This window comes from Rhinolophus sinicus, chromosome 6 (assembly GCF_057876585.1).
Source record: "Rhinolophus sinicus isolate RSI-liver-muscle chromosome 6, RSI-T2T, whole genome shotgun sequence".
NCBI classification, from domain to species: Eukaryota; Metazoa; Chordata; class Mammalia; order Chiroptera; family Rhinolophidae; genus Rhinolophus; species Rhinolophus sinicus.
In genome coordinates, this window is record NC_142506.1 from 42,151,550 (window position 1) to 42,165,975 (window position 14,426).

The 14,426-nt window shown below is 51.0% G+C and overlaps 1 pseudogene; it reads left to right on the top strand.

Moving 5' to 3' along the window:
- Window positions 1-10,677: 10,677 nt before the first annotated feature.
- On the top strand, window positions 10,678-10,796 carry LOC148758168 (5S ribosomal RNA; annotated as a pseudogene).
- The last annotated feature ends 3,630 nt before the right edge of the window (window positions 10,797-14,426 follow it).

The following is a 14,426-nucleotide window of genomic DNA, read 5'->3' on the forward strand; positions in this document are numbered from 1 at the left end:
TGAGGGTGAGGGATGGGTCAGTGTTCCGGTTCTGCTCACAACCAGTTGTTCGTTGAGGTTCGGAACACTGTTAGGATCACTGTTAGCTGGAGGGTATGGGAAAGGATTGTATGCTGGTTAGTGTGAGGTTTAGGGAAGGGACAGGGTTCGGCTACTGCCTTCAGACAGGTATACATTAAGGTTCGGGTCAGTGTTAGCGCCGAGGTTAGCCCAAGGGCGAGACAGTGTTGGTGTGTGTTAAAGTGAGAGTGAGGGTTTGGACAGGACAGAGTTTCGTATACCAGCCAAGTATACGTCTAGGGTGCGAAGGGTGTTAGAGCCTCGTTTACTAGGATGGTAGGGAAAGTTTCATATGTTGGTTTAGTTGAGGGTGAGGAATGCAACCTTGTTCGGATGTTGCCTACCACCAGGTATACATTGAGTTTCGGAACGGAGCTTGAGCCGCAGGAACCGTGAGGTAACTTAAAGGTTGGTATGATGGTGAGGCGGAGGGTGAGAAATGAGACAGGGTTCGCCTTTTACTTACAGCCTTGTGTACGTCTAGACTCGGAACACTGTTAAGGCCACGGTTACCTGGATGTATGGGAAAGGAGTGAATGTTGGTTAGTGTCAGTTTGAGGGATGGGAGACTGTTCGGTTGCTGCCTTATCAAGATACACATAAAGGCTCGGTTGAGGGTTAGGAACTCGGTTAACCCGAGGGTGAACAGGCTTGGTGTGTTAGTTAAAATGACGGTGAGGGTGTCGACAGCGTTGAGTTTCGTATAAGAGTCAAGTATACATCTAGGGTCCGCAGAGTGTTAGAGCCACGATGACCGACAGGGTAGGGAAAAGGTTGGTGTGTTTGATATGTTGAGGGAGAGGGATGGAACTGTGTTCAGCTGCTGCCTACAGCCAGGTATACATTTAGGATCGGAGCAGTGTTTGAGCCACTTTCACCCCGACGGAAGTTAAAGTTGGTATGTTGGTTAGGGTGAGGGTGAGGGATGGGTCAGTGTTCGGGTTCTACTTACAACCAGTAGTCCGGTTTGTTTCGGAACACTGTTAAAATCAGTCTTAGCTGGAAGGTATGGGAAAGGATTGAATCTTGGATAGTGTCAGTCTGAGGGATGCGAGAGTGTTCGGCTACTGCCTGTATCCAGGTATACATTAAAGTTCTGGTGAGGGTTAGGAACTCGGTTAACACGAGGACGAACAGGGTTGGTGTGATAAAATGGCGGAGAGGGTTTGGACAGTGTAGGGTTTCTAATAACAGCCCCGTAGGTTTGGAGCAGTATTTAAACCTTGGTCAGCGTGAAGGTAGTTGAAGGTTGTTATGTTGGTTAGGCTATGGGTGAGTGATGGGACAGTGTTCAGGTTCTGCTTACAGCCAGGTGCACTTTTAGGCTCGGAAGACTCTTAGGTCCACGGTTAGCGGGAGGTTATGGGAAAGGATTGAACGTTGGCTTGTGTGAGGCTGAGGGTTGGGACATGTTTCAGCTACTGTCTGCAGCCAGGTATACATTATGGTTCGGGTCAGTGTCAGTGCCTCGGTTAGCACGAGTGTGAGAGAGTGTTGGTGTGTTAGTTACCGTGAGGGTGAGGGTTCAGACATTGTACGGGTTCCGAAAACAGCCATGTATACGTTTAGGAGCGGAAGTGTGTTAGACCCACGGTTATCACCAGGGTAGGGAAATGTTTGGTATCCTTGAGCTGTTGAGGGTGAGGGATGGAACTGTGTTCTACTGCTGCCTACAGCCAGGTATACATTTAGGTTCGGAGCAGTGTTTGAGCCACGTTCATCCCGACGGAACTTAAAGTTGGCATGTAGGTTATGGTGAGCGTGAGGGATGGGTCAGTGTTCGGGTTCTGCTTACAACCAGGTGTCCGTTTAAGTTCGGAACACTGTTAGGATCACTATTAGCTGGAGCGTATGGGAAAGAGTTGTATGCTGGATAGTGCGAGGATTAGGGAAGGGACCGGGTTCGGCTACTGCCTTCAGACACGTATACATTAAGGTTCGGGTGAGTGCTATCGCCGAGGTTAGCCCAAGGGCGAGACAGCGTTGGTGTGTGTTAAAGTGAGAGTGAGATTTCGGACAGGCCAGAGTTTCGTATTACAACCAAGTATACGTTTAGGGTGCAAAGAGTGTTAGAGCCTCGGTTACCGGGAGGGTAGGGAAAGTTTCATATGTTGGTTTAGTTGAGGGTGAGGAATGGAACCTTGTTCGGATGTTGCCTACAACCAGGTGTACGTTTAGGTTCGGAGCAGTGTTTGAGCCGCAGTAACCGTGAGGGAACTTAAAGGTAAGTATGATGGTTAGGGTGGGGCAGAGAAATGGGCCAGGGTTCGCCTTTTATGTACAGCCTTGTGTACGTCTAGACTCGGAACACTGTTAGGGCCACGGTTCCCTGGATGGTATGGGAAAGGATTGAATGTTGGTTAGTGTCAGTCTGAGGGATGGGAGTGTTCGGCTACTGCCTGTATCCAGGTACACGTTAATGTCTGGTTGAGGGTTAGGAACTCGGTTAACCCGAGGGTGAACAGGGTTTGTGTGTTAGTTAAAATGACGGTGAGTGTTTGGACAGTGTAGAGTTTCGGATAACAGCCAAGTAGTTTCGGAGCAGTATTTGAAACTTGGTCAGCGTTTGGTATGTTGGTTAGGGTGAGGGTGATGGGACAGTGTTCAGGTTCTGCTTAAAGCCAGGTGCATGTTTAGGCACGGAAGAATCCTAGGTCCACGGTTAGAGGGAGGTTATGGGAAAGGACTGCATTTTGGTTCGTGTGAGGCTGAGGGATGGAACATGTTTCAGCTGCTGCCTCCAGCCAGGTATACATTAAGGGTCGGGTTGTGTTAGGGCCTCGGTTAGCCCCAGTGTGAGAGAGTGTTGGTATGCTACTTACAGAGAGGGTGAGGGTTCAGACATTGTCGGGTTTGGAAAAAGCCAAGTATACATTCAGGATCGGAAGAGTGTTAGAGCCACGGTTATCGCCAGGGTAGGGAAACGGTTGGAATGCTTGATATGTTGAGGGTGAGGGATTGAACTGTATCGTGCTGCTGCCTACAGCCAGGTATACATTTAGGTTCGGAGCAGTGTTTGAGCCACGTTCACCCCGACGGAAGTTAAAGTTGGTATGTTGGTTAGGGTGAGGGTGAGGGATGGGTCAGTGTTCCGGTTCTGCTCACAACCAGTTGTTCGTTGAGGTTCGGAACACTGTTAGGATCACTGTTAGCTGGAGGGTATGGGAAAGGATTGTATGCTGGTTAGTGTGAGGTTTAGGGAAGGGACAGGGTTCGGCTACTGCCTTCAGACAGGTATACATTAAGGTTCGGGTCAGTGTTAGCGCCGAGGTTAGCCCAAGGGCGAGACAGTGTTGGTGTGTGTTAAAGTGAGAGTGAGGGTTTGGACAGGACAGAGTTTCGTATACCAGCCAAGTATACGTCTAGGGTGCGAAGGGTGTTAGAGCCTCGTTTACTAGGATGGTAGGGAAAGTTTCATATGTTGGTTTAGTTGAGGGTGAGGAATGCAACCTTGTTCGGATGTTGCCTACCACCAGGTATACATTGAGTTTCGGAACGGAGCTTGAGCCGCAGGAACCGTGAGGTAACTTAAAGGTTGGTATGATGGTGAGGCGGAGGGTGAGAAATGAGACAGGGTTCGCCTTTTACTTACAGCCTTGTGTACGTCTAGACTCGGAACACTGTTAAGGCCACGGTTACCTGGATGTATGGGAAAGGAGTGAATGTTGGTTAGTGTCAGTTTGAGGGATGGGAGACTGTTCGGTTGCTGCCTTATCAAGATACACATAAAGGCTCGGTTGAGGGTTAGGAACTCGGTTAACCCGAGGGTGAACAGGCTTGGTGTGTTAGTTAAAATGACGGTGAGGGTGTCGACAGCGTTGAGTTTCGTATAAGAGTCAAGTATACATCTAGGGTCCGCAGAGTGTTAGAGCCACGATGACCGACAGGGTAGGGAAAAGGTTGGTGTGTTTGATATGTTGAGGGAGAGGGATGGAACTGTGTTCAGCTGCTGCCTACAGCCAGGTATACATTTAGGATCGGAGCAGTGTTTGAGCCACTTTCACCCCGACGGAAGTTAAAGTTGGTATGTTGGTTAGGGTGAGGGTGAGGGATGGGTCAGTGTTCGGGTTCTACTTACAACCAGTAGTCCGGTTTGTTTCGGAACACTGTTAAAATCACTCTTAGCTGGAAGGTATGGGAAAGGATTGAATCTTGGATAGTGTCAGTCTGAGGGATGCGAGAGTGTTCGGCTACTGCCTGTATCCAGGTATACATTAAAGTTCTGGTGAGGGTTAGGAACTCGGTTAACACGAGGACGAACAGGGTTGGTGTGATAAAATGGCGGAGAGGGTTTGGACAGTGTAGGGTTTCTAATAACAGCCCCGTAGGTTTGGAGCAGTATTTAAACCTTGGTCAGCGTGAAGGTAGTTAAAGGTTGTTATGTTGGTTAGGCTATGGGTGAGTGATGGGACAGTGTTCAGGTTCTGCTTACAGCCAGGTGCACTTTTAGGCTCGGAAGACTCTTAGGTCCACGGTTAGCGGGAGGTTATGGGAAAGGATTGAACGTTGGCTTGTGTGAGGCTGAGGGTTGGGACATGTTTCAGCTACTGTCTGCAGCCAGGTATACATTATGGTTCGGGGCAGTGTCAGTGCCTCGGTTAGCACGAGTGTGAGAGAGTGTTGGTGTGTTAGTTACCGTGAGGGTGAGGGTTCAGACATTGTACGGGTTCCGAAAACAGCCATGTATACATTTAGGAGCGGAAGTGTGTTAGACCCACGGTTATCACCAGGGTAGGGAAATGGTTGGTATCCTTGAGCTGTTGAGGGTGAGGGATGGAACTGTGTTCTACTGCTGCCTACAGCCAGGTATACATTTAGGTTCGGAGCAGTGTTTGAGCCACGTTCATCCCGACGGAACTTAAAGTTGGCATGTAGGTTATGGTGAGCGTGAGGGATGGGTCAGTGTTCGGGTTCTGCTTACAACCAGGTGTCCGTTTAAGTTCGGAACACTGTTAGGATCACTATTAGCTGGAGCGTATGGGAAAGAGTTGTATGCTGGATAGTGCGAGGATTAGGGAAGGGACCGGGTTCGGCTACTGCCTTCAGACAGGTATACATTAAGGTTCGGGTGAGTGCTATCGCCGAGGTTAGCCCAAGGGCGAGACAGTGTTGGTGTGTGTTAAAGTGAGAGTGAGATTTCGGACAGGCCAGAGTTTCGTAGGGAAATGTTTGGTATATTGGTTAATTTGAGGGTGATGGATGGAAAACTGTTCGGCTGTTGCCTGCAGCCAGGTATACATTTAGGTTCGGAAGAGTTTTCGAACCTTAGCCAGTGCGAGGGTCGTTAAATGTTGGTATTTTGGGTAGGCTGAGGGTGAGGGATGGGACAGGTTCGGCTTCTGCTTACAGCCAGGTGTACGTTTAGGCTCGGAACACTGTTAGGGCTACGGTTACCGCGAGGGTATGGGACAGGTTTTTATGTTGGTTAGTGTGAGGTTGAGGGATGGGACAGGGTTCGGCTACTACATGCAAGCTGGTATACATTAATGTTCGGGTCAGTGTTAGGGCCTCGGTTAGCCCGAGAGTGAGAGAGGGTTTGTGTGTTTGTTAAAGTGAGGGTGAGATTTCAGACATGGTTCGGATAACAGCCAAGTATACGTTTAGGATCGGAAGAGTGTTAGAGCAACGGTTATCGCCAGGGTAGGGAAAAGGTTGGTATGTTTGATATGTTGAGGGTGAGGAATGGAACTGTGTTCGGCTGCTGCCTACAGCCATGAATACATTTAGGTTCGGAATAGTGTTTGAGCCTCGGTTACCGCGATGGAATTTAAAGGTTGGTATGTTGGTGAGGGTGAGGGTGAGGGATGGGACAGTGTTCGGGTTCTGCTTACAGCCAGGTGTACGTCTAGGCTCGGAAGACTTTTAGGGCTACGGGTAGCGGGAGGTTATGAGAAAGGATTGTATGTTGGTTAGTATGAGGTTGAGGGATGGGACAGGGTTCGGCTACTGAATGCATCCAGGTGTAGATTAATTTTCGGTTCCGTGTAGGGCCTCGGTTAGCCCGAAGTTGGGGACAGTGTTGACGTCTGAGTTAAAGTGAGGATGAGTGTTCAGACAGGGTACGGTTCGGATAACAGCCAAGTATACGTTTAGGGTCGGAACTGTTTTAAAACCTCGGTTACCGCGACGGTAGAATAACGTTCATATGTAGGTTAAGTTGAGGATGAGGAATGGAACCTTGTTCGGATGTTGCCTACAACCAGGTATACATTTAGGTTCGGAACAGTGTTTGAGCCATGGTAACCGTGAGGGATGTAAAAGGTTGGTATGATGGTTAGGATGAGCGTGAGAAATGGGACAGGGTCCGCCTTTTCCTTACAGCCTTGTGTACGTCTAGGCTCGGAACACTGTTAAGGCCACGGTTAGCTGGAGGGTATGGGAAAGGATTGCATGTTGGTTAGTGTCAGTCTGAGGGATGGGAGAGTGTTTGGCTACTGCCTGTATCCAGGTATACATTAAGGTTCGGGTGAGGGATAGGTTCTCCGTTAACCCAAGGGTAAACTGGGTTGGTGTGTTAGTTAAAGTGACGGAGAAGGTTTGGACAGTGTAGAGTTTCGGATAACAGCCAAGTAGGTTTGGAACAGTATTTGAACCTTGGTCAGCGTGAGGGATGTTAAAGGTTGGTATGTTGGTTAGGGTGAGGGTGAGTGACGGGACAGTGTTCAGGTTCTGCTTACAGCCAGGTGCACGTTTAGGCTCGGAAGACTCTTAGGGCCACGGTTAGCGGGAGGTTATGGGAAAGGATTGTATGTTGGTCAGTGAGAGGCTGAGGGATGGGGCTGGTTTCAGCTACTGCCTGTAGCCTCGTATACATTAAGGGTCGGGTCAGCGTTAGGGCCTCAGTTAACCCGAGGGTGAGAGAGGGTTGGTGTGTTAGTTAAAGTGAGTGTGATTGTTCAGACAGGGTACGGGTTCGGATAACAGCCAAGTATACGTTTACGGTCTGAAAGTGGTAGAACCATGGATACCCCGAGGGTAGGGAAAAGTTTGGTATATTGGTTAATTTGAGGGTGATTGATGGAAACGTGTTTGGCTGTTGCCTGTGGCCAGTTATAAATTTAGGTTCAGAACACTGTTCGAACCTTGGCCAGCGCGAGGGTCGTTAAAGGTTGGTATGTTGGTTAGGGTGAGGGTGAGGGATGGGACAGGTTCGGCTTCTGCTTACAGCCAGGTGTACGTTTAGGCTCGGAACACTGTTAGGGCCACGGTTACCGGGAGGGTATGGGATAGGTTTTTATGTTGGTTAGTGTGAGGTTGAGGGATGGGACAGGGTTCGGCTACTACATGCAAGCTGGTATACATTAATGTTCGGGTCAGTGTTAGGGCCTTGGTTAGCCCGAGAGTGAGAGAGGGTTTGTGTCTTTGTTACAGTGAGGGTGAGAGTTCAGACAGGGTACAGGTTCTGATAACAGCCAAGTATACGTTTTGGGTCGTAAAGTGTTAGAACCACGGATACCCCGAGGGTAGGGAAAAGTTTGGTATATTGGTTAATTTGAGGGTGATTGATGGAAACGTGTTCGGCTGTTGCCTGCAGCCAGGTATACATTTAGGTTCGGAACAGTGTTTGAGTTCGGTAACCGCGAGTGAAGTAAAACTATGGTAGGATGGTTAGGGTGAAGGTGAGGAATGGGACAGAGTTCACCTTTGCTTACAGCGAGGTGTACGTCTGGTTCGGAACACTGTTAAAATCACTGTTAGCTGGAGTGTATGGGAAAGGATTGTATGTTGGTCAGTGAGAGGCTGAGGGATGGGGCTGGTTTTAGCTACTGCCTGTAGCCAGTTGTACATTAAAGTTTGGGTCAGTGTTAGGGCCTCGGTTAACCCGAGGTTGAGAGAGGGTTGGTATGTTAGTTAAGTGAGTGTGATTGTTCAAACAGGGTACGGGTTCGGATAACAGCCAAGTGTACGTTTACGGTCTGAAAGTGTTAGAACCATGAATAGCCTGAGTGTAGGGAAAAGTTTGGTATATTGGTTAATTTGAGGGTGATTGATTGAAACGTGTTTGGCTGTTGCCTACAGCCAGGGATACATTAAGGTTCGGAACAGTGTTTGAACCTTGGCCAGCGCGAGGGTCGTTAAAGGTTGGTATGTTGGTTAGGCTGAGGGTGAGGGATGGGACAGGTTCGGCTTCTGCTTACAACCAGGTGTACGTTTAGGCTCGGAACACTGTTATGGCCATGGTTACCGGGAGGGTATGGGACAGGTTTTTATGTTGGTTAGTGTGAGGTTGAGGGATGGGACAGGGTTCGGCTACTACATGCAGGATGGTATAGATTAAGGTTCGGGTCAGTGTTAGGGCCGCGGTTAGCCCGAAAGTGAGAGAGGGTTTGTGTGTTTGTTAAAGAGAAGGTGAATGTTCAGACAGAGTACGGGTTCGGATAACAGCCAAGTATACGATTAGGGTCGGAAGAGTGTTGGAGCCACGGTTATCACAGGGTAGGCAAAAGGTTGGTATGTTGGTTAAGTTGAGGGTGAGGAATGGAACTGTGTTCGGCTGCTGCCTACAGCCATGAATACATTTAGGTTCGGAACACTGTTTGAGCCTCGGTTACCGCGACAGAAGTTAAAGGTTGGTATGTCGGTTAGGGTGTGGGTGAGGGATGGGACAGTGTTCGGGTTCTGCTTACAGCCAGGTGTACGTTTATGCTCGGAAGACTGTTAGGGCCACGGTTAGCGGGAGGTTATGAGAAAGGATTGTGTGTTGGTTAGTATGAGGCTGAGGGATGGGACATGGTTCGGCTACTGCCCTCAGCCAGGTGTAGTATAATCTTCGGTTCAGTGTTAGGGCCTCGGTTAGCCTGAAGTTGGGGACAGTGTTGACGTGTTAGTTAAAGTGAGGATGAGTGTTCAGACAAGGTACGGTTCGGATAACAGCCAAGTATACGTTTAGGGTCGGAACTGTTTTAGAGCCTCGGTTACCGCGACGGTAGGGTAAGGTTCATATGTTGGTTTAGGTGAGGGTGAGGAATGGAACCTTGTTTGGATGTTGCCTACAACCAGGTATACATTTAGGTTCGGAACAGTGTTTGAGCCACGGTAACCGTGAGGGAAGTAAAATGTTGGTATGATGGTTAGGGTGAGGGTGAGAAATGGGACAGGGTTCGCCTTTTCCTTATAACCTTGTGTACGTTTGGACTCGGAACACTGTTAGGGCCACGGTTACCTGGATCATATGGGAAAGGATTGAATGTTGGTTAATGTCAGTTTGAGGTTTGGGAGAGTTTTCGGCTACTGCCTGTATCAAGATACACATTAAGGTTCGGTTGAGGGTTAGGAACTCGGTTAACCCGAGGGTGAACAGGCTTGGTGTGTTAGTTAAAATGACGGTGAGGGTTTGGACAGTGTAGACTTTCGGATAACAGCCAAGTAGGTTCGGAGCAGTATTTGAAACTTGGTCAGCGTGAGGGAAGTTAAAGGCTGGTATGTTGGTTAGGGTGAGGGTGAGTGATGGGACAGTGTTCAGGTTCTCCTTACAGCTAGGTGCATGTTTAGGCTCGGAAGACTCTTAGGGCCACAGTTAGCGGGAGGTTATGGGAAAGGATTGAATGTTGGTTAGTGTGAGGCTGAGGGATGGGACATGTTTCAGCTACTGCCTGAATCCAGGTATACATTAAAGTTCGGGTCAGGGTTAGGAATTCGGTTAGCCAGAGGGTGAGACAGGGTTGGTGTGTGGGTTAAAGTGAGTGTGATTGTTCAGACAGGGTAGGGGTTCGAATAACAGCCAAGTATACATTTAGTGTCAGAAGAGTTTTAGAGCCAGGGTTACCGTGAGGGAAGGGAAAAGGTTGTTATATTGGTTAAGTTGAAGGTGAGTGATGGAAACGTCCACGGCAGTTGCCTACCGCCAGGTATACATTTAGGTTCGGAACAGTGTTTGAGCCACGAAAACCGTGAGGGAATTTAAAGGTTGGTATGATGGTTAGGGTGAGGGTGAGGAATGGGACAGGGTTCGGGTTCTGCTTTCAGCCATGTGTACATTTAAGCTCGGAAGACAGTTAGGGCCACGGTTAGCGGGAGGTTATGGGAAAGGTTTGTATGTTGGTTAGTGTGAGTCTGAGGCATGGGTCATGGTTCGGCTACTGCCTGCAGCCGTGGATATATTAAGTTTCGGTTCAGTGATAGGATCTCGGTTAGCCCTAATTTGGGCTCAGTGTTGACTTGTTAAAGTGAGCGTGATGGTTTTGACAGGGTATGGATTCAGAAATCAACCAAGTATAACTTTAGGGTTGGAAGTGTGTTAGAGCCACGGTTACCGCGAGGGTAGGGAAAAGGTTCGTATGTTTGTTAAGTTGAGGGTGAGGGATGGAACCGTGTTCGGCTTTTGCCTACAACCAGATACACATTTAGGTTCGGAACAGTGTTTGAGCCACGGTAACCGCGAGGGAAGCAAAAGGTTGGTATGATGGTTAGGGTGCGGGTGAGGAAAGGGACAGTGTTCCCCAGTGGCAGCATGCCGCCCACGCCAGAGACGTGCGGAGGAGGCGGGGAGCAGGCGGGAGGCGCGGCGCTGCCGGCCAGCAGGGAGATGCTCGCCTCCGGAGCAGATCACCTGCAGGGTGTGCGCTCATGAGGCAGGCCGGGAGCAGGCTTTTGGGGCGCCTGGAGACGGGTCCCAGCGTCTACGGCCATACCACCCTGAACACGCCAGATCTCGTCTGATCTCGGAAGCTAAGTAGGGTCGGGCCTGGTTAGTACTTGAATGGGAGATCGCCTGGCAATACCGGGTGCTGTAGGCGTTTGCTCGACTCTCCTTTTGCGCCGCCACTGCAGCTTGGCTCCCTGCGAACACCTGCCGCCCCTTGCCCCTCTGCTCGACCCAGCCAACCGAAAGTCCCCCTGGCCAGCGGCAGGTCAGCAGCCCTGTACTACAAGCTCACACCCAGGCTCGCACGCCAGGCCTGTCGGCCCCCTCTCCCGCCAAACCCTCTCCTCAGTCCTCTTCGCTACCGCCATCCGACAGCCCGCAGCCCTTCGCCATACCTCGGTCGCCGCCGCCGCAGGATCACCGCCCTCCCCACACCCGCCGCCAGCGCTGCCCTCGCCCCCTCCCCCGCGGCCGTCATCGCTGCACTCCCTTATTCTCCAGCCTCTGCTCTCCCCGCCTCCGCCGCCAACGCCGCCCTCTTCCCCGATACCGCCGCCGCTGGCGCCATCGCCGCCCCGCGCCCAGCGCCAACCGACACAGCCCCCAACGCCGCCGCCGCCATCGCCGACGTCGCAACCTTCCCGCCGCCGCCATCGCTGCTCTCGATCTGCCCCCGCTTCTGCCGCCGCTGCCGCCATCGCCACCCGCGCTCCAGCGCCCACCGTCAAAGCAACTAGCCTCTTGGTATGTTGTTTGCTCACGGTACAAGGAGCTTGTGTGTTCACCGCAGTGGGGACCAGGCTGTTCTGAAACGTGTGGACGGACACCCCCGCCCTCTCCGCAGCTCAGGGTTCCTGGGAAGGTGTCCCAGAGGCCTTGGTGCGAGGGATCCCGATGTGGCTGGTCGGCTTCAGGCCCCAAGGCCCACTCACTGCCCACAGCGCTCTGCCTTAAATGCCATCTCCACCCCCCAACCCCCAATCATGCTGGAGGTGCCCTGGGTCAGCTTTCAGCAGTGTCATGGCGCCCCTGGGTGGCCAGTGGCATGGGGGAAGGGGCTGCTCCCTGCATGTTAGAGCCCAGGGTCAGGATTGGGGACCTTCAAAGATTGTTCCAGCACCAAAGCCCTTTAAGTGGAACGTGTCATGGGATCTTCACCCTTGTCTGGTGAGGTTCAGGGTCAGAACTCTGGCCTTGGGCAGATGCCCAGCACCTTTGAGCATGTCCAGGTGTACCCTTCCCATCAAAGGGTCCCTAGTGGCTCCTTGCCAGCCAAATGCAGAGCCTTGGAGACCCCAAGGGGACATTTAGCCAAGCACAGGATGTGTGCTTTGTAGGATGGGCGGATCTGTAGGGATGGGGGTGGACCCAGAAAGTGTGTCTGGACGGGGCTGCAACCAGATCTGAGGGAGACACATGGATGCGAGTTAGGGGTGTTGGTCGAGGTCCCCCTCATGGGGGCTCCTGGTTTCTGTGCAGAGGCACAGGTGGCAGCGCTCTGGGCTTGAGCTGGCCATTCTCATATCTGTGGACCTTCCGCAGGTCACTTCCAGCCTGGGTGCCTCAGTTTCCTTCTCTAAAAAGGGTCCACAGCACATGCTAATGAAGGAGGGAGGGGGAACCCAGACCCCACGTCACGTACCCTCCCTGACACTCTGGGAGCATCCTGGAACCTGCTTCCCCTCCCTTGCACCTCCCTACTTGTACTACCCATCATGCCTGGTTCTGAGACTTCTACTACCTACCATGCCTGCTCCTGGCGGGTCACCAGCCACCTGATGTCTGACTCAGCTGCTATTGTGTTTCCCCGAAAATAAGACCTAACTGGAAAATAAGCCCCATCATGATTTTTCAGGATGACATCCCCTGAACATAAGCCCTAATGCGTCTTTTGGAGCAAAAATTAATATAAGACCCGGTCTTATTTTCAGGGAAACACGGTAGCTGAGCCCTGGGTTTGGAGGTGCCACCCAGGGCCCTCCTGTCTGCATCCAAGTCTAGCTGCCACCCACCTGGTGCCCACAGAATGCGTATTTCTGCTACTGCCACCTCCCCTAGTGACTGGTCTGGTCCACTAATGCTATAGCCAGAAGTTCCGGGGTTTGCTCTTCCCTGATGGGCCCCACTTCTCCGAGGCTGCTACCCTCTCCTGTTCTTCCGTCAAGCTTTTCCTCTTGTAAGTCACAAGAGACAGTGAGGGGTAGCTGAGCGGCTGGCTAAGGGAGACGGGACCCTTGAACTGTGGGATCTACATGCTCAGAAATGTGGTGTCAGCTACTCAGGGCTTTTCCACCCCAGGTGTCCTGTGGACAGACCTCTGGACCCTAGTATGACTCCACTTCTTTGTAAGGGCCCTGTATTAGGGTTCTGCAGAGAAATAGAATCAGTAGATGATTGATGATAGAAATAGGGAGGTAGATAGATAGATGATAGATAGATAGATAGATAGATAGATAGATAGATAGATAGATAGATGATAGCTAGCTAGCTGTACTTTCACGAGCTGGCTTGTGTGACTGTGGGTCCTCGGTCTGAAATTGGCAGGGCAGACTGGGGACCTAGTAAGGTTCATGCTGTAGGGACATCTGAAGGCAGAATCTGCCCCCCCCACACACACACATTATGGAGGATAATTTTCTTTACTCAAAGTTGACCGATTTAAATGTTAATTATGTGTAAAAACACGCTCATAGCAACCTTGTCACTGCTGTTGCCTTAACATCTGGGCGCCTTGGCCTGACCAACTGGATGTGTGAAATTAACCATTGGGCCCTTCTGTTCCTGTGTGTTGCTCACTTCTTACTCAGGTGGTTTGTTCTAAGTTGAGGAATTGTTTGCATCAATCCCTTCCCAACCTCTTTATAAGACTGTAGCTGAGTTCAACAGTATTTCCAACCCAATGTCAAACTGCTGTCACCAGGGCAGTACAAAGAGCAGGGCCGCTCTGATACCCACATCTGAACACTTGTGAATTCCCTCTGGGGTACAAATGCCTTAAATGAGGATGAGGTATCTGTTCCCTTTCCAGAGGACCTGGGTTGGACCTGCGACACCGCAGCTGAGCTGTGGCGACGCTGGGCCCCCGAGGCGGATGCTTCCTGGCTAATTTTATGCTTGTCAGAGGCAGGAGAGAGGGCCCGGTATCAGGCCACCCATTGGGGACCCACCAGCCAGCTCCTGGCCAAATGGTGTTTGGTGGGCCTGTGGGCAAGGAAGCCCAGGACACTAACAGTGGGTGTGAGACTGTCCATCCACTGGAGATGTCAGTGTGAGAGGGGCTGCCCAGGGACTGCTGTCCACGCACCCTCCATGTCCTCTGCGTCAGGGACTGAGGGTGGCTTTGGCAGCACCTCCTGCCTGACATGGGAGCAGAGACCCCCCCATCATGCAACATCTAATAAGGAGACAAAGAAAGTAGTTTTGTACAGCTGTACAATGTGTTGCAAGCTAAGTGTTATTACCAAAAAGCCAAAAAGTTAAAAAAATTAAAAAGTTTATACAGTAAAAAAGTTAAAAGTAAGCTCAGGTCACGTTATTGTTGAAATTTTTTTTTATAACTGGAGTGCAGCCTAAGTGCACAGTGTCATAAAGTCTACAGAGGTACCTGGTGGTGGACCAGGGTCACGTTCCCTCACCCCACCCACTGACCCACCCAGGGCAGCTCCAGGGCTGCAGCCTCCGGTCATGTGAGGCCCTGTGCAGGTGAGCCGTTTTAACCTTGTATAAATGCTATTCCCGTGCCCCTTCTGTGCTGAGGGGGGTTTGGTTGCCCGCACTTACC